Below are 19,631 nucleotides of genomic sequence, written 5' to 3' on the forward strand. Positions count from 1 at the left end.
ACCATTTTTAGAAGAGTTGCCATCATGGAGATTAATGTAGTATGTCCCCAAATATTTGTTTGAGCAAAGGTAATGTTGCTATAACAAAGAAAAAAAAGACCCCAAAATACAGTGGCTTGAAGAATTCAGAGATTGTTTTCTTTCTCATGTAATAATAGCCCTGAGATGAACCATTCAGGTTGGCAGGATCTCTTCTCCACAGGGTCATCCAGGAACCAAAATTCCTTCCGTATTGTTATTCCAGCATCTCTTAAGGGGTTGGATTTGTCTACATGCTTGAGTCTGGGTTGTAGTTTGGGTTTCAGCTCACAGAAAGAGGGAGAAGGAGACAGGAACCCAAGATGGAAACTCAGACTGACCAGAATGTCTCCCTACATCAAAGACCCAAGAAACCAAGTGAAACAAATACAGATGAAGTTCTTGGAAGCTTGAACATCAAATGGAAGGACGAGGAATTAGACCGAGCTCTGAGTGGAGAGAGAGACACAGAGAGAACAGAGACACAGAGAGATACAGACCCTCAGTGCCTTGCCACCTGGCCTGGCACAGAGTGACCATCTTGGGACAAAGCGAGCAGTGTTTCTGGGTGAGGAGCATAGAAAGGCAACTATACAGTTCACTACAAGAGGAGACACTGTGCAAACAAACCTGGAATGAAACAATGTGAGCAGGACAAAAACTGGGGTTAAAAGGGAAAGTGTAGGAAGATGGTGCAGGAGCTCCAGTGGTCCTGCTGACCATGGAGAAAAGAGGGAGCCAGGAGCTGGGGAAGGGTCTACTTATTAGCAGCAGAGTCCAACAATTTGGCTGAATAGTAAAACCGCAGATTAGCAACTACAGGCCCCCACCCAGCCGGTCTTCACATGCTGCCCCCCCCCAAATTTAAGCGGACTGGGCCCCAGTCACCTTGGGTGGCTGGGCAAGAAAACCCCCCTGCACCTGCTACCAGTGGGGGTGACCCCACACCCACTGTCCAGAGACCAGTGGGAACATGCCAGCTTCCCAGTGACTGGTGGGAGCATGCCTGTAACCCAGCAACCAGTGGAAGCACAGCCACTTCTCAGTGACGGCCAGTAGTGCGCCTGCAGTTGGGGACTGGCCAGAGAGAGCCTACTTCCTGGTGACCAGCAAGAGCACATCTACAGCCCGGCCACCGTGGCAAGTGAACCTGCAGCCAGGCGGCCAGTACAAGCACACCTGCAGCCCAGTGAGTGGCAAAAGCACCCTTGCATCAGCTGCCCAGAATCAAATGTGATTTCCCCAAGCTTGCACAGTAACTGGAAACACACCAGTGTCATTGCTCAGCAGCCAGCAGGTGTGTCCCATGCCCTAGCCCAGACTAGCAGATGCACCCTTGCGCACTCTTACGGTGACCACCCAACATGGCTTGGCAGGCATGTCTAATCACCTGTGACTACCAGGAGCATCCTGACAGACTCAATGACAAACACACACTCCCTGTGTCAACACCCAGTGACCACCTGGCTGCAGTGCCACACATCCTACACCCAGCCAGTTCCCACAGGGCAGCCCCCCACACATTGAGGCCCCTTGATCTCCCACCACCTACTGAGACACCAATTCGTGCCTGCATAAAGGGCCTACCCTGTCTGTTTAGATAGCATTGTTAACCTGTGGCTATGAAGATGACTTTTCATCACTCCATTGGATGCACAAACTACTAGTATCAACCCAGAAGGAACCTACGGTCCCACAAGGGTTGCAGAGAGACCAAGACCACCCAACACCAATCATCACAAAACAAAAAGGCAAGATGAAGAAAACAAACATACAATCAATCAATCAATAAAATAACACCTCAGTGCCTCAGAGACGGCAGACAATATTAAATTGTATAAAGATACAGGACAAGAGGGCTCAAGCAAGTGACCAAAATAAAGGGACAGAAAATTTTTCTGATAAAGAAATGGTGATAGAACTACCCGATAAGGAATTCAAAAGACTTACATATGGGATTGTAAAAGAGAACAGGGAAAACAAACAAAACTCTAGAAGAATTCAGGAATACCATACAAGAACAAAATGACAAAATAAACAGACAATTAGAAACCATACAAAAACCACAGCTAGAAATCCAGAAGCTTAACTATATCAGAAATAGATAACTCAATGGCAGGACTTAGACATAGAATTGAATCAATGGAAGGAAGGGTCAGTAAATAGAAGACAAATCCCTTGATACTAAATTATTTGAGGAACAATCAGAAAAAAGAAAATGAAGAAAGCCTAAGAGTTATGTGGAACACTATCAAGAAGAACAATTTATGCATGATTGGAATTCCAGAACAGGAAGAGAAAAGAAAAAGCATGGAGGGAGTTTTCAAAGAATTGCTGGCAGAAAACTTCCCTGATATTGTGAAAGATGAGAAGGTTTCCATTCAAGAAGCTCAACAAGCCCCATATAGGACAGATCCAAAAGAAAGTCACCAAGTCATATCATAATCAAACTTTCCAAAAGCAAAGACAAAGAAAGAATTCTGAAAGCAGCTTATTAAAAAAGAAATATCACATACAAAAGGACACCAATAAGACTAAGCTCGGACTTCTTAGTGGAAACTGTGCAGTCACAGAGGCAATGGGATAACATATAAAACCCTGAAAGAAAAGAATTGCCAACCAAGAATAATACATCCAGCAAAACTGTCTCTGAAATAGGTTGAGAATATTAGGACATTCCCAGATAAACAGAAATTAAAGGAATTTGTAAAAATCAGACCAATCTTACAAGAAATATTAAAGGGAGTCCTTTGGACCGAGAGCCGACGACATCAGCTAACAACCAGAGACCAAGACACATGACAATATCACCCATATACCAACCCAGACAAAGAACTCTCAAAATGAAGATAAAGCTACAAAGCTGAAAACAGGGAACCAGAGATGTCAATCTGAAATTGATGACAACTTCAAAATAAAAAGAGGGAACAAATGGTGTAGTTATAAAACTTCTGTAGGGAGAGGAAGTCAAGGTAATAAATATATAAAAAAAGACTATTTTAAACATATAATGATAAAGGTAAACCTCACAGTAATCACAAAGAAAACTAACAAACCTACCCACTAAAATAAAGAAGAAGAAAATAAAAAAGACGCAATATACACAAAATCAACAACAGTGAAGGAAATGAAAAGACAGTCCATAAACCAAAAGACCTCAGCACAGAAAATTAAGCAGAACAAAGAAACCATTGACACCACCAAAAAAAAAAAAATGCATAACAAAATGACAGTAAATTCATATCTATCGATAATCACACTGAATATGAATGGTTTAAACATATCTGTCAAAAGACAAGGAGTGGCAGAATGGATAAAAAAAACATGACCCATCAACATGTTGCATACAAGAGACACACCTTAGGCACAAAGACATAAATAGGTTAAAAATCAAAGGATTGGAAAAAAACATATCAAGCAAACAGTAACCAAGGAAAAGCAAGAGTGGCAATATTAATCTCTGATAAAATAGAATTTAAATCAAGCTACATCATAAGAGACAATGAAGGACATTATGTAATGATTAAAGGACCAAGCTACCAAGAGGACATAACTGTAATAAATATCTAAGCACCCAATGACAGAGTCCCCAAAATACATAAAACAAACCATAACAGAGTTGAAAAGAGAAATAGGCAGTTCTACAATGACAGTAAGAGAGTTTAACACATCACTTTTGATGGTGGACAGAACAACTATAAAGAAGTTCAAAAAAGTCACAGAAGATCTAAATAACACAATCAAGCAACATGGCCTCGTAGACATATACAGAACACTTCACCCAAAGGCAGCACCATACACATTCTTCTCCAATGCACATGGATCATTATCTAGAATAGACCACATTCTACGCTGCAAAGCGAGCATCAAAAAATTCAAAAAATCAAAATAATATGAAGCTTCTTCTCAGATCACAATGCTATAAAATTAGAAACCAGTAACTGGAAGAATAAGAAAAAAAAATCAAATACTTGAAAACTGAACAACACCATGCTTAAAAACCACTGGGTAATAAAGGAAATTTAAAATGAAATTTAAAAATTCCTAGAATTAAATGAGAATGAAAATGCAACATACCCAAATCTTTGGGACACAACAAAGGCAGTGCTCAGAGGACAATTTATAGCAATAAATGCACACATCAAAAAAGAAGAAAGGGTCAAAATCAATACCTTAACACTACAACTGGAACAAATAGAAAAAGAGCAGCAAAAAAGTCCACAGCCAGTAGAAGAAAGGAAATAATAAAGAACCAAAAGCAACCCACTGCCGTCAAGCTGATTCTGACTCATAGTGACCCTATAGGACAGAGTAGAACCGCCGCATAGAGTTTCCAAGGAGTGTCTGGCAGATTTGAACTGCTGGCCTGTTGGTTAGCAGCCGTAGAACTTAACCACTACACTTCCAGGGTTTCCAAATAATAGATTAGAGTGGAAATAAATGAAACAGAAAACAGAAAAACAATCGAAACAAGACTAGAAGCTGATTCTTTGAAAGGATCAATAGAATTGACAAACCACTGGCCAAATTGACAAAAGAAAAAAGAAGAAGATGCAAAAACCCAAATAAGAAATGAGATGAGTGACATTACAAAAGAACCAACTGAAATAAAAAGGATCACAACAGAATACTACAAAAAATTATACTCTAACAAATTTTAAAATCTAGGGGAAATGAACAAATTCCTAGAAACACTAACTACCCAAACCAACACAAACTGAGGTAGAAAATCTGGAGATTCATAACAAAAGGAGAAATTGGACAGACCATTAAAAAAAAAAAAAAAAAAAACTACCAACATAAAAAGCCCTGACCCAAATGGTTTCACTGGAGAATTCTACCAAACATTCAGAGAATTGTTGAAACTAACACTACTCAAACTATTCCAGAACATGAGAAAGGAAGGAATACTCCCAAATTCACTCAACGAAGCTGGTATAACCTTGATATTAAAGCCAGGCAAAGACACCATTAAAAAAGAAACTTTAGACCAAAATCCCTCACGGACATTGAAACAAAAATTCTTAACAAAATTCTAGCCAGTAGAATTCAACAGCATATCAAAAACATAATACATCATGACCAAGTGGGACTCATACCAGGTATGCAACGATGATTCAACATTAGAAAATCAGTCAGCATGATCTACCACACAAATAAAACAAAGAAAAAGGATCATATGATCATCTTAATTGATGCAGAAAAGGCATTTGATAAAGTCCAACATCCATTCCTGATAAAAACTCTCAGCAAAATGGGAATAGAAGGGAAATTCCTCAACATAACTAAGGACATGTACACAAAACCAACAACCAATGTTATTCTCAGTGGAGAGAGACTGAAAGCATTCCCCATGAGAACAGGATGCCCTTTATCACTGCTTTTATTCAACATTGTACTGGAAGACTTAGCTAGAGCAATAACATAAAAAGAGAAATAAAAGCATCCACGTTGGTAAGGAAGAAGTGAAATTACTCCTTTTTGCAGATGATATGATCCTATACACGGAAAATCCCAGAGAATCTGCAAGAAAAGTACTGGAATTAATAGAAGGATTCGGCAAGGAGAGGTACAAATTCAACAAACAAAATTCAATTGAATTCCTCTACGCTAATCGAGAACTCCTAAAAGGAAATCAGGAAAACAATAGCATTTACAATAGCCCCCCAAAAGATAAAATACTTAGAAATAAACCTAACTGTGGATGTAAAAAGCTTAAACAAAGAAAACTACAAAACACTACTGCAAGAAAACAAGAGACTTCATAAATGGAAAAACATACCATGCTCATGGACAGGAAAATTTAGCAACATGAACATGTCAGTACTACCCAAAGAAATCTGTAGAAACAATACAATTCTGACCCAAATACCAACAACATTCTTTAATGAGATGGAAAAAGTATCCACCAATTTTATATGGAAAGGAAAGAAGCCCCTGATAAGTAAAGCATTTCTGAAAAAGAAAAAAGTAGGAGGCCTTACACTACCTGATCTCAGAACCTAGCATACAGCCATGATAATCAAAATAGCTTAGTACTGGTACAATGACAGACACATAGACAAATGGAACAGAATTTAAAACCCAGAAGTAAATCCATCCACTTATGGACAACTGATCGTTGACAAAGGGTTGAAGTCCATTAAATGGGGAAGAGATAGTCTCTTCAATGAATGATGCTGGCAAAACTGGATATCCATTTACAGAAGAATGAAACCAGATCCATACCTCACACCATACACAAAAACTAACTCAAAATGGATCAAAGACCAAAATGTAAAACCTAAAACTATAAAAATCATATCAAGTATAACTAAAGATGTGCACACTTCAGAAGATAAACTAGATGACTGGGACCTCCTAAAAATTAAATACTCCTGCTCATCAAAAGACTTTATTGAAAGAATAAAAAGAGAACCAACAGGCTGGGAAAAAATCTTTGGCAATGACATATCTGATAAAGGTCTAATCTCTAAAATGTATAGAGAGCTTCAACAACTCAACAACAAAAAGATAAACAACGCAGTCATAAAACGAGCAAAGGACTTTAACAGACAGTTCACCCAATAGGACATTCAGGCAGTCGACAAATACATCAAAAGATGCTCGTGATCATTAGCCATTAGATGCCAAGCAAAACCACGACGGCATGGCATCTCACCACTGCAAGAACAGCACTGAGCAAAAAAAACAGAAAACAGTAAATGCCGGTGAGGTTGTGGGGAGACTGGACTCTCATACACTGCTGTGGGAATGTAAAATGATACAACCACTATGGAAAATGAGATGGCGCTTCCTTAAAAAGCTAGAAATAGAAATACCACATGATTCAGTGATTCACTCCCGGGAATATACCCTAGAGATATAAGAGCCATCACACAAGTAGACATATGCGCAGCCATGCTCACTGCATTCTCATTCACAATAGCAACAAGATGGAAACAACCTAAGTGCTCCTCAACAGATCAGTGAATAAACAAATTATGGTACATACACACAATGGAATACTATGCAACGATAAGGAACAATGATGAATCCGTGAAACATCTCACAATATGGATGAACCTGGAGGGCATTATGCTAGGTGAAATAGGTCAAGCACAAAAGGACAGATATTCTATGAGACCACTCTTCTAAAAACTCAAGAAAAGGTTTACCTGCTGAAAGAAACAGTCTTAGAAGTTTACGAGGCAGGGGAGGGCCGGAGCGGGAAAACCACTAACTAGAGGGTAAAGAGGGTAGACATGTATTAACCTGGTGAAGGGAAAGGTGATACGCAATATAGGGGAAGTCAGCACAACTTAACTAAGGCAAAGGAAGCCACTGAGAGATGGAAAAACTGGACAAATGGAAACGGGGAACGCGGGGTGGTGGGGTGCTGACACATTGCAGGGATTGCAACCAATGTCATGAAACAATCTGTGTATAAATTTTTAAAAAAATTATTGTGTTTTAGGTGAAAGCTTATATCATAAATCAGTTGCTGATTCAAAAATGTCTACCCAAATTACTTTGCGACATTGGCTGCAATCCCCACAAAGTGTCAGCACTCTCGCCCTTTCCCTTTCCACCCTGGGTTCCATGTCTTAAAGAATGGGCAAGTGTCGTCTAAGCAGACAAGATGGTAGAGGGGCTAGAGTATGTCATGAGGACAGTGACTTGTCACCTTTGTTATCTGCTGTACCCCAAACCCTGGAACAGTATCTGGCACTTGGTAGCAGTCAATAAATATTCCCTGAATGTGAGAATGGATTTCAGGCACAGGGCGTAGTGTGTGTTGGGGCAGGGGACCTGGCTTGCAGGCATTAAATCCCATCCCTGGTTCATGACCTCTCCTTCAGGTGAAAGAGACACTTGGCAGCTGTTTTTAGTGGAGGCCATTGCAGAAATCTTGACACGATTTTTAAATTTCCGGTTGTCCAGTCGCCACAGCCCCCATCCCCGGTCCTGGAAGTCGAGAGTCTTTATCTCTTAAAAGCCCCGGCTGACAAGGCAGGCCTTGGCCTCTGCAAGCTGCCCTGATGTGCAAACAGACAAAAAGGGGAAGTGAAAGCTTTGGAGGCAGGCTTATCTTCCAGGGTCCTGCCAACTCCTTGGTTGTCATGGGTCCTGTTCCTTTTCTCTAAGGCACCAGTCCAGGTTCTGGCCAAAGAAGGCTAAAAAGCATACCGAGTGGCAGGTCCTCGGGGAGAGGAAGAGGAAAGACACGCTATTGTTTGAGCAGCTCGCACGAAACGAGGCTTCAGGCAGCTGCAGTGGGAATCCAGAACGCAGGTGGAGAGCCTAATGTTTATCTTACTTTGTAAAAAATTACTACAAAAGTACTCTTGCTATTACAGACAAGTTGAAATACTGTTAACTAAAAGAAGAGCCTAAAATTATCCCAAATCCACCATCCGAAGAGTAGCAGTTAATATCTTTTATGTTTTATAGCTGCATAAACAAGTACACAAACACACACAATAGAGTGATACTTGTAACTGGCTTTTTTCCTATAATAAAATAATCAGGAATAGTTCGCATATCTTCAGTTATTTGTCTACTAATTCATTTTAAATATCTGCGTGTTGTTCAAAACTGATTTAACTTCATGCCAGGATACATTTATTTTTAAGCAGTTTTATTGTTTAAACTTTATTGACCACGTAGTGGTTAAGAAAATGGGCTTTAGTGGTGGTTCTGGGTTCGAGTCCCAGCTCCGGTACTTTCTGACTCCTTGACTTTGGGGCTTTCATGATGTTCTCTCACCGTGAAGTGAGGATGACAGTAGTGCCTGCCTCCCAGGGCTCTCTCAAGAATCAAATGGATGATATATGTGAAGTACTTGGCAAGCACCTAGCACATGGGAAACCTCCGTACCCATTACTTATAATTGTGCATATAAAAAATAGAAATAATACACAAACACAAAAACTTTAAAAATCATCAACAATCTACTGCCCAGAGATAATCTATATGAATTGTTTCATATCTATAACCAACTTTTTTTCACTCAGGAATGTATTGTGTGGGCTTCTTTTCATGTCAATTAATATTAAAAGCTTCGCTGCTAACCAAAAGGTCGGCAGCTCGAATCCACCAGCTGCTCCTCAGAAACTCTATGGGGCACTTCTACTGAGTCCTATCGGGTCGCTATGAGTCAGAATCAACTTGACAGCAACAGGTTTTACAGCTTATGCCAGGAGCCCTGGTGGTGCAGTGGTTAAGCACTTGGCTGTTAACTGAAAGGTCTGCAGTTCGAACCCACCAGCCACTCTGTGGGAGAAAGATGTGGCAGTCTGATTCTGTAAAAGAGCACATTCTTGGAAACCCTGAGGGTCAGTTCTATTCTGTCCTCTAGGGTTGCTATGAATTGGAATCAATTTGACAGCAATGGGTTGCCCTTTTTTTTTTTTTGGTTTTACAGTTTATACCAAGGAGCCCTAGTGGCGCAATGGTTACACACTCTTCTGCTAATTGAAAAGTTAGTGGTTGAAACCCACCCAGCACTCAGTGGGAGAAAGGCCTTGTGATCTGCTCCTGTAAAGATTACAGCCTAGAAAACCCTACAGAAAGTTCTGCTCTGTCAAGTGGGGTCACTATAAGCCAAAATCGACTCAGTGGCACCTAACAACCAGGGCTTCAACCTGGTTCTTTCTGGCTTGAACGCCTGCCGAGAATTTGTGTTTGTAACAAGTCCCCTGGCCATGCTAACGCTGCTGGCTAGGGGCCCATTCTGAGAGCCACTGGCAGAGCAGTGGTTCTCAAGTTTTACTGTACACAAGAATCACTTGGGGATCCGGTTAAAATGTAGATTCTGATTCAGTATATCAGGGGTGGAAATGCAAATTCTCAGCAAGGTTTCAAACCGGAACAAACTGGTTTAAACCCCTGCTAACAGCAGCATAGTCTATCCCACCACCTGTCTGTCGGTCTGTCAGGCTGTGGTGGCTCGTGGGTTGCTATGATGCTGTAAGCTGTGCCAACAGCATTTCAAATACTAGCAAGGTCACCTACGGTGGACAGGTTTAAGTGGAGCCTCCTGATGAAGACAGACCTGGTGATCTATTTCTGAAAATTAGCAAATGGAAACCTTATAGATCACAACAGAATATTGTCCGGTACAGTGCTGGAAGTTAACCCCCCTAGGTTGGAAGGTGCTCGGAATTCGCAGCAGCCGCAACGAGGCCTCGAGCAGGTCGAGGACTGGGGCTATGGTGAAGGATGGCAGCGTTTCGTTTCATTGTACGTGGAGTTGCTGTGAATCGGAGCCATTTGATGGCAACTAACCATTAACCATAGCATAGTGTATGTATGTCATCTTTTTAAATAGCTGCAGAGCATTCCAGTGGGGCCAACATGCCAGGATGTATTAACTGAAGGAGAAGAAAATAGAGTCCAGCCCATTAGATCAGACGTCCTGAGTTAGATGCCAGGCCGAGTTGTCATCTTGTGCGTTTCCTAAAGCCAGCTAACAACTCTGCAGCACTCTGTCCCAATTTCCAAATCGGAGCTGACCGTGATTGTCCCAGGGTGTCACCCTTTACCTGCAGACCTTGCTGTTGGTGCTCAGAAGAGCTGAAATGGGAAGCAGGCAAATTCCCTGGCCACTTCTGCTGACTCAGCCGGTAGGGACCCTGAGCGTTCACAGCGGTTTGGCAATGCAAGCAGCTCAGAGCTCTGCTGAGGTCCACAGCCTCCTGGGCCAGAGGGGGGTGGGCTTGTTTACACTGCATCCCAGACCAAACAGCTGGGGAAACCATAACCCCTTTAATTTTGCCTTGCTGCTGTAAAGAGAAATTTGATTATCCCACACATGGAAGAAGTTTCTTTTTCTTTGTTTCTCTTTCTCCATCTTTATGTCTGCTTCATTTCTTTTTCTTCCTTCCCTCTGCCTCTTCTGTTTCTATTCTCCTCTGTCTCTGTGTGTGTGTGTGTGTGTGTGAGCATGACTGCCTGTCTGTGTGCGTGCACACGACTGCCTGTGTGTCTGTGTGTGAGTGTGTGTGTGTGTGTATACGTGCACGACTACCTATGTGTCTGTGTGTGTGAGTGTGAATGTGTGTGTGCACACAATTGCCTGTGTGTCTGTCTGTGTGAGTGTATGTGTGTGTGTGTGTGCACAACTGCCTGTGTGTCTGTCTGTCTCTCCCTTGTTTTCCCTCTCCCATGACAAAGTACTTTTTGGGGAAAGTAACAAAGAGATAACTCACTTATTTTCAGAGCCAGAAGGATTTTTTTTTTTTTTTGGCCAAAAATATATTTGTAGCTGAAAAGACCTAGTGAAATAAATGGGCTAAAGTCCTCTTTCTTATTCAGGCAAAATGTCTGTGGCAAGGACTGAAGGCCTGAACCTCGTGGTGACCTCAGCAAATACATTTTTGGACGGAGAGTTGGAGTTTGGGTGCTAGCCATGTTCACGCCTCCCTAGGATACTATGTCCCAGCCCCACCAGTGGGGTAGTCCATTTTCCGATGAGAGGAAAGGAAGCAGAAATGAAGACAGAGTGGCTAAAACTCCCTGCCTTAGGTCATCAGCCAATATGACAGATATCAGTTCTACATCCCCTTCTGAGTCACGGACCAACATATGACACAGGACAAAGACCCCGTAGTCTGCAACTAATAGTACAGTTGCCGCCAAGTTGACTCACAGCGACCCATGTGTGTCAGAGTAGAACTGTGCTCCATAATGTTTCCAATGGCTGATTTTTCAGAAGTAGATTGCCAGGCCTTTCTTCTGAGGTGACCCTGGGTGGATTTGAACTGCAAACCTAGCTAAGAGCTCAATTTTTTGTGTTACCCAAGGACGCCAGCCTGCAACTACAGCCCTCTTTTCGAGGGTTATCTATCCATCAACATAGAGTGTTAGTTAGAAGCACAAATCCCAACTCTAATATTTACACCTGGTGATGCAAAGGCCAGCAGTTCAAACTCACCAGCCACTCTGGGGATGAAAAGACCTGGTGATCTGCTCCTATAAAGATTACAGCCTTGGAAACCCTACGGGGCAGTTCTACTCTGTCCTATAGGGTCGCTAGGAGAAGGAATTGACTCGAGGGCAAATGACAACAACAATATTTATACACAGCATTGCCTTCAACAACGTGACTCAGCCTCTCTAAGCCTCTTTCACTCCATCTCTGAAAATGAGGATAACAATGGAACCCACCTGACAAGGCCGTGTGTGGCAGACCGACCACGGTGCCTTGCTCAGGTTGTGTGCAGTCAGTGGTAGGACTTACGAATAATTCAGTTAGTTGTGACTCCAACTCAGCAGGTTATCATCTATCCCACACGCTCCACAAGGAAAAGCACACATTTGTTTATCAAATGCTCTTACTGGAATTAAAGCTCACGATGTCTGCGGTATTTTATTGATCCATCAAAAATGAACTCCGGAGAGAGGAGATACAGCTAGGTCAGCATGACCCGACCTCAGTTGCTCCCAGCCGTCTCTCCTGATGTCTCTCTCCTAAATGTCCTAAAGGGTGTGCTTAATAATTAGGTTCAGAATACTAGATCCATTGCTTTCTAGTTTCTAGAATACACATTTTTCTCATTTTTGAAAACTGGGGTAACATATTCCTGTCTCCAGTTCCCTGGCCTTGCGCCCAGTCTCTGATTTCTCTCAGATTGCCGACTGTGGCTTTGTAATCACATCTGCCAGTCCTTTCTGTATTCTAGAATTTAATCCCACTTGAACTCATTAAGGATCTAGTTCCTCTCTCATTATCTCTCATTCTATCTCAGGCTTCAGTTCGCTCTTGAAAAACATGTTTCTTTTAAAAAGTATATGAAAAATAATACACGTTCATGGTTGAAAATTTGGAAAACATAGCTAAGCAAAATGGAGGGGTCAGAAATCACCAGTAAACCCCCGTTCACGGAGATAACCGCAGGTCCTGATTCAAGATAACGTCCTTTAGTTTTCCTTCTGTGTAAGAAGGACGCACACAGGTACACGTGCTGTTGGATGGATAAAGCATGAACACATTTCCACGTAATTAGATCTTTTTGCACAACCTTTATTTCTAAGGGTGGCATAGAGTTTCAACGGAGTAATGTGAGACCATTTTTACTAAGCCCAGACCTTTCGGTTGAGCCTTTAGACTTAAAGCTACTTGCTATTATCAATTCTGCAGCTGCTACTTTGCTAACAGGAGTAGGCGCCCAGAAAAGATTTGCTGATGGCCTTACTAAGGAGGCCCCAGAGGAAGAAGGTGTAGAGTTCAGAATTAGAGGTGCTGTGTCCTGACAGTTGGTCCCCGGGCCTGACCTCAGGCAAATCACCCCGCTCTCTTCTTCTGAGAATCCTCTCCTGTTAAAGGTAAGAGATGGGCAGTAGCTCCCAGACCAGGCTTTTGTGACAGTTAAATGTGAGACCCTGAATGTAACACCTGTGGCACCAAGCTTGGCTCTTAGGAAGTGCTACTGTTAATATTCTGAGATCCTCTAAGGTTCAAGGTCTGTGTACTTTGAAACAAAGACATTGTTAGAAGTCAGTGGTTCCCTTAATTCAGAGATTTATATTTGGAATTCAATGCCAAGTGAGTGGACTCCAATATCTTACTGTAAATAATGTTAGCATGAGGACTCATGGACAAGCACTCACTTGTTACATACAAGCAGCTCTGCTATAATGAGACATACGTGTTCCTAAATATCATCGCACTACACAAAGTATGAGCCAGTCCCCTGGGTGTTGCAAATGGTTAAGCGCTGGGCTACTAGGCAGGAGTTTGACGGTTCAAACTCACCCAGAGGCGCCTGGCAAGACAGGCCTGGAGCTCTGTGTCTGAAAGGTCACAGCCTTGAAAACAGTATGAAATGGTTCTACTCTGCACAGATGGGGTTGCCATGAGTCAGAAGGGACTTGATGGCAACTGACAACGACAATAATACAGGCAGTAAAATAAAAACCACAGGACTACGGGAACGTGGGGCCATGGCGGTGGTTCTCAAGCAGGAGTGATTTTGCCTCTCCCTCATGGACATTTGGTGATGTCTGGAGATGTTTCGATGTCACAGCTGGAGGGGAGCTACCGGCATTTAGTCGGCAGAGGTCAGGGATGCTGCTAAACATCCCACAATGCACAGGACGGCCCCCGCCATGAAGAATTACCCAACCAAGAATGTCAACAGTGACGTGGTTGAGAAACCCTGGATTAGGAGCACAACATTCAAAAACTTTGTCAGTGGCAAATTAAAAAAAAAGCAATCTGATAAAACAGTACCCATGTTACATGCTTAAGAAATAAACGCTGCAATAAACATGGGACTTTGCCTTGAAGAAGAAAACTTTGCTTGTGGAAGTGGCTTCAGAAGGGTCGCAGCCCGTGTGTTACAGTGTAGTAGTGCAGGGAGGTTCACCTGAAGCTGGACGTGAAGCCATCGCCCCAGGTGTGGACAGGTGTGTGCAGAACACACGCAGCGAACTGAGATAGCCGTAGCTGTTCGAGGTGTGTGGCTTCAGGCATTCCTACTCCGTTCAGTTCAGCTGAATGCACCTTTCCACATTCACCTGATGTTTCTCCGGGAAGAAATGGCACCTAAGGAAATGTGAAATTCATTTATGCTCAAAGCATGCTTAATCTATCAATGGAATTGGAATAAACTCATATTTTAAAAACAAGTAGTATAGCAGCTCTGACAGTATCTGTTTAATTGCACAGAATTGACTTGAACAAAACTTTAATTCATAGCAAAGACGATTCTTGAAAGTACAACAGACTTCATTGAAGAGACTTGACCCGTGCTGTTGTTGTGTGCCATTGAGTCAATGCCAGCTCATAGCGACCCTCTATGACAGAGTAGAGCTACCCCATAGGGTTTCCTAGGCTATAATCTTTACGGGGGAGTCCTGGGGGCACAGTGGTTAAGAACTAGGCTGCTAACCAAAGGGTTGGCAGTTTGAATCCATTGGCTACTCCTTGGAAACCCTACGCAGCAGTTCTACTCTGTCCTATAGGGTCAGTATGAGTCGGAATCAACTCCAGGGCAACGGTTTTTTGTTTTTTGTTTCTCGTAATCTTTACAGGAGCAGATCACCCGGTCTGTTCTCCCGAGGAGTCACTGGCGGCTTTGAACTGCCAACCTTTCAGTAAGCAGCCAAGCGCTTAACTGTTGGGCCACCAGGTCTCTTTTTTAAAAACTATAAAAATTACCAACAGAAAACATCCATAGAAATAACTAGGGCCCTGTTTAAATAAAACTCTTTCACACGTCTTTGCATAAATTAAAAAAGACTTTTCCACGATCTAACAAGTGGCCCATGCTGTTTATAACAAAGTCTATTTAAAACCCCATATAATGCTGAAATATTTAAGGGTGAAATTATATGATACTTGGGATTTGCTTCAAAATAATCCGGGTGGGGACAGTGAGGAAACAAGATTGGCCATGAGTTGATGAATGAAACTCAGAAAGCGGAGCATAAGGACTTGATTATCATCTTTCCCCAACTCTTGCATAATAAAAAGAAAAATCCTTAATTTTAAAAACCATTTATAAGCAGTGCGTTTGCCAGTAGGTTCACATAAGTATTGATTTTTAAATGGCTGCAGTGCAGGTTTTGAATGCAGGCGTATGTGAGCTATTGTAATGAAATAGCTCACTAAACATATGGATGTGCAGAAGGCATGACTATGGGCTTACTTTCTACAGGTCCCAAAGGACCATCTCTTCTAGCAGAGCATGAGGATTAGAAAAACCAGGTGTCAAAAGGTGAAAATGAACACTTAGGTGAAGTCGGTGGCCAGGGCGAAATACTCAAAGCGGTGTTGTGCAGAGCTGAGACTACGAGAGACCCTAACGGGGCCGTGTGTTGGTTAACAGCATGGCGGGTGTCAGCGTCTGGGCTCGCTGGAGAGGCCTGCTGTCACCAAGTGGCCTTGGATAAGTTAATCTAATCACTCTGGAAAATTTTGTTTCCCTTCAATTTTGTGAAAACTGGGTTCTCCTTGTCATGGAAAAGAGTGGGATTTAAAAGGAACCATGAAATGGATGCCCCTGACACTGAAGTCACAGAGCTGAAGAGACTTGCAGAAGTTTCTAACAATTTTGAGCCACTTATAGGAGGTTCTGATGAAAACTATAAATCCTCTCCCAGAAAAATGAATACACGAATTCACAAAAATTTTGCATGTTGTGTCTGGGGGTTCATAGACTCCTCAGCTCCAGGCCGGGGCCTTGGGTTGAGAATTCCAGCATTGGAGGCTGTGCTGGCCTTTACCCTACAAGGTGAGGTGTCGAGACAGGGTAAACCTGCCCCTATGGCTGGAGCTGTTCCTCCCCATCTGTTTCTCCCCTTGGACACGTTCTGCCCTGTTCTTCAATGCCCCTCTCTCAGGGAGCCTTTATCAGCCAGGGCTATCTACAGGCATCTCTGAACTCACAGTAACTCTTGTCAGTGCAGTTGTTTCTGTGCTTAACCGCACCCTCCTCTGTACGCGTATCTCTGAATGCCTGTATCTGCTGTGCACGTGCGTGCAGGCATGCATACCTGCCGGTGTGTCTGTGCATGTGAAGTCTGTGTTTGTCCTAACCAACTAGATTGTAAGCAACTTGAGAGCAAGATCATTTACCATGCTTCTCAGTATTTTCCCTCAGTGCCGTGTAAAAACTAACAAATAGACATGTGGCTTGAAGGCAGGTACTCAGGAAACACTTATTGAATGTATGAATGAATCTCTTTTTTTCTGTCCTTATTCCTTCCCCTAAATCTTTGAGCTTTGGATACTCTGATCCTTTTGTCTGGGCGCCTTTTCCTTGAACACCGTCTAGCAAATTCCCATTTATGTTTTAACTGCAGCTCAGAGTCTTTAGGGAAAATCTCCGTTGCCCACATTCTTCCTCTCCCTGCTTTCCTTCTCCTCCCTTGTCCTATTACGCCAGCCTCTGGGACACCCTTGCCATGTACATACATGTACCACAGCGACTGGCAATGATTCCCAGGTGTGGCACACACACTGCTGGGAGCACACACACATGGGAGCATGTGGTACACAGACGAGCAGATTTACTCGCTGTGCGTTTGTTTTAATGTGCACTTGTCACAATGTAACAAATATATCAGACCCGTGATTTCATAGAAGACGGAGATTAGGACAAGGCTAAGTCTGAGTACAAAAAGAGCCCCTGACTGGTGCAAATGGTTAGCCCTTTTTGGCTAACTGAAGGATTGAAGGTTCGAGTCCACCCAGAGATGCCTCGGAAGAAAGGCCTGGTGATCTACTTCTGAAAAACCAGCCTTCGAAAACCCTATGGAGCACAGCTCTCCTCTCACACAGGGTCGCCATGAGTCAGCATCAGCTTGATGGTAACTGGTTTTTACTGCTGTAGTAGGGAAAACAAAAACAGTGGGTTTAAAGAAAATTAGCAAGTGAATGACAGTCCAGTTTCTATGCTTTTATGGCAAAATATGTGTAGGTAAGGTCATTCAGTCAGTGTTCCCTGAGCACCAGGCTGGCATTTGGAGAGGGCCGATGTGCTGTAACCTAGACAGCCTCACGGCCACCTCCCTTCCTGGGGAGGCTGCTCCAGGAAGGCAGGGATAGCACCATGCTGCCTCTGCAGCTCACGGAGGTGGCGCTCAGGAGTGACGGGCTGTAGCAAATCGCACTGGACTGAATTCAACAGTTCTGTCCCAGCACTAGGTTTGGCCTCTTCACAGTACTGTTGTATCTCTCTGGAATACAGGAAAAACAGGAAGATGGCGAGGAAGCTCACGGCTCCCCTTCCCCCAACAGATCCCCAGGTGCTCCAGATAGGCCTTTTCTGGAGCCCATCCTAGCCTGATCTGCCACCAGATGCCTTTGCTGGGCTTGTCTTCTTTCCACATTTTCTATCCAGCACAAAGGCCTACTTAGGGATGTGCAGAGTGATTTCTTTGCCTTCAATACAATTACCCTCAGAGCCTCTTAGCTGGGAGGACTAAGTTCACCACCCAGGCTTTGCTAAATACAAGGAGCAATGGTGATTATCTAGCTAATGGGGGCGGGGGTTACTGAAAGAGAGGAAAAACAAAACATCAAAATTGCAGAGAGGGAAAACTAAGTCAACCGACACCTACCTGAGAGGCCTGGAAGGGCAGGACGGAGTGGGGAGTGTCCAGCAGGGCTCTTCCCCAGGGAAGCTGCTGAAACTTCCGAGTCCTGAAGGTCTTTGTGTAGGCTGCGAGAGGGTGTAGTGGACTGAGTGAGTTGTGGCTGGGAGGCAAACAAAGGAAGGAAAAGGAAAAGGCAAGGGTACTTCCACTTTTCAAGGTAAAAGATTTGAACAAATCCAAGATTGAAATTGGCTCTAATCACTGGTGATTCATTTTGAGAAAATCACAAAGGACTTCTTTCCCCTCAGCTTCCGCTTTAGGGATTTCCCATGCTAAGAGAGCAACTGAGTTTGTTTGAGTCACCGGGTTTAAGAAATCAAGAAATGATAAGGTGAAACAGATCAAGTGCACTCCTTAGGGCTGTTAACCCTGTGCTTACAGGGCTTCTTTTTTAAAAAATAATTTACCTATAATCCGCCTGGATTTCTGTCAGTTTACTGTGGGCCTTCTACTTTTTCTTTTTCGTTACGTCCTTCCTGCCATGTTTGAATGCGAGAGGATTCATCTAGAAACAGTAACAAGTCAAAACTATAATGCATCATGTTTGGAATTTGTTACCAGGTATAATAAGTGCCAGTTCCCCTTCTTTATAAGGAGTGGTTAGGTAGCTTTCGTAAAGAGATTTCACTGGAGCATCGTTCTAATTTCACTCGTATTTGACTGAAAAATACAATTAGCCGTTTTGAGTGCTTCAGGTATGCTAGATGCTTAACATAGATTATCTCCTTTATTTGTCACAAGAATCCAACCGCATGAGAAATATTTCCTTACTGAATTATTAAGAAAACTAAGATCTAGACAGACTATGTGATTGGTCCATGACCACCCAGCTAAGAAGGGGCAGGGTCAAGATGTGAACTTCAGGCTTTACCTTGCCCAGATTCTGTCTTTCCATTCCCCTGTTGCCGTTCTAGAAACTCTACAGAGAAGGGTCTTGGGAAAAAGCAGAAGGAATGGGGTTCAGTTCAAAAGACAAGTGACATATGGGTAATCCCAAATATCCACAACTTGGGGAGTCACGGTCCTCCTCTTCCTCATTACTGTACGGCCAGTCCCCATGGGTATGTTCCCCAAAGCCCCACTCATCCCCAAGTCAGACACCCTCAACCCAGACTCCCAGCACCGTTTTCATTTTGTTAATGGCTGGTTAGAAGGGGGAAACATTTATGGGACATGTTTATTGTTTTTTTTTTAAGTTTTATTTTACTATTTAAGTCTTGATATTTGTGAATGAACACATCAGTCTTAGAGAAATACAACCAGAAATTTCCTTAGAAGCAAGGATGGTGAGACTTTGACTTAGTATTTTAGACGCTTCATCAGGAAAGACCAATTGCTAGAAAAGGATGTCACGTTTGGCAAAGTAGAGGGCCAACAAAATTGAGGGAAACCCTGAAATTTGAGGTGGAGTAGCAGAGTAGCCACAACAATGGACTCAAACATACCAAATATAAGGAAGATGGCACAGGAATTTCCTCCTGTTATACTAAGGATGCCGCTAGTCAAGGCCCACACAACAGCTGCTA

Source organism: Elephas maximus, chromosome 20 (genome assembly GCF_024166365.1).
Source record: "Elephas maximus indicus isolate mEleMax1 chromosome 20, mEleMax1 primary haplotype, whole genome shotgun sequence".
Lineage (NCBI taxonomy): Eukaryota > Metazoa > Chordata > Mammalia > Proboscidea > Elephantidae > Elephas > Elephas maximus.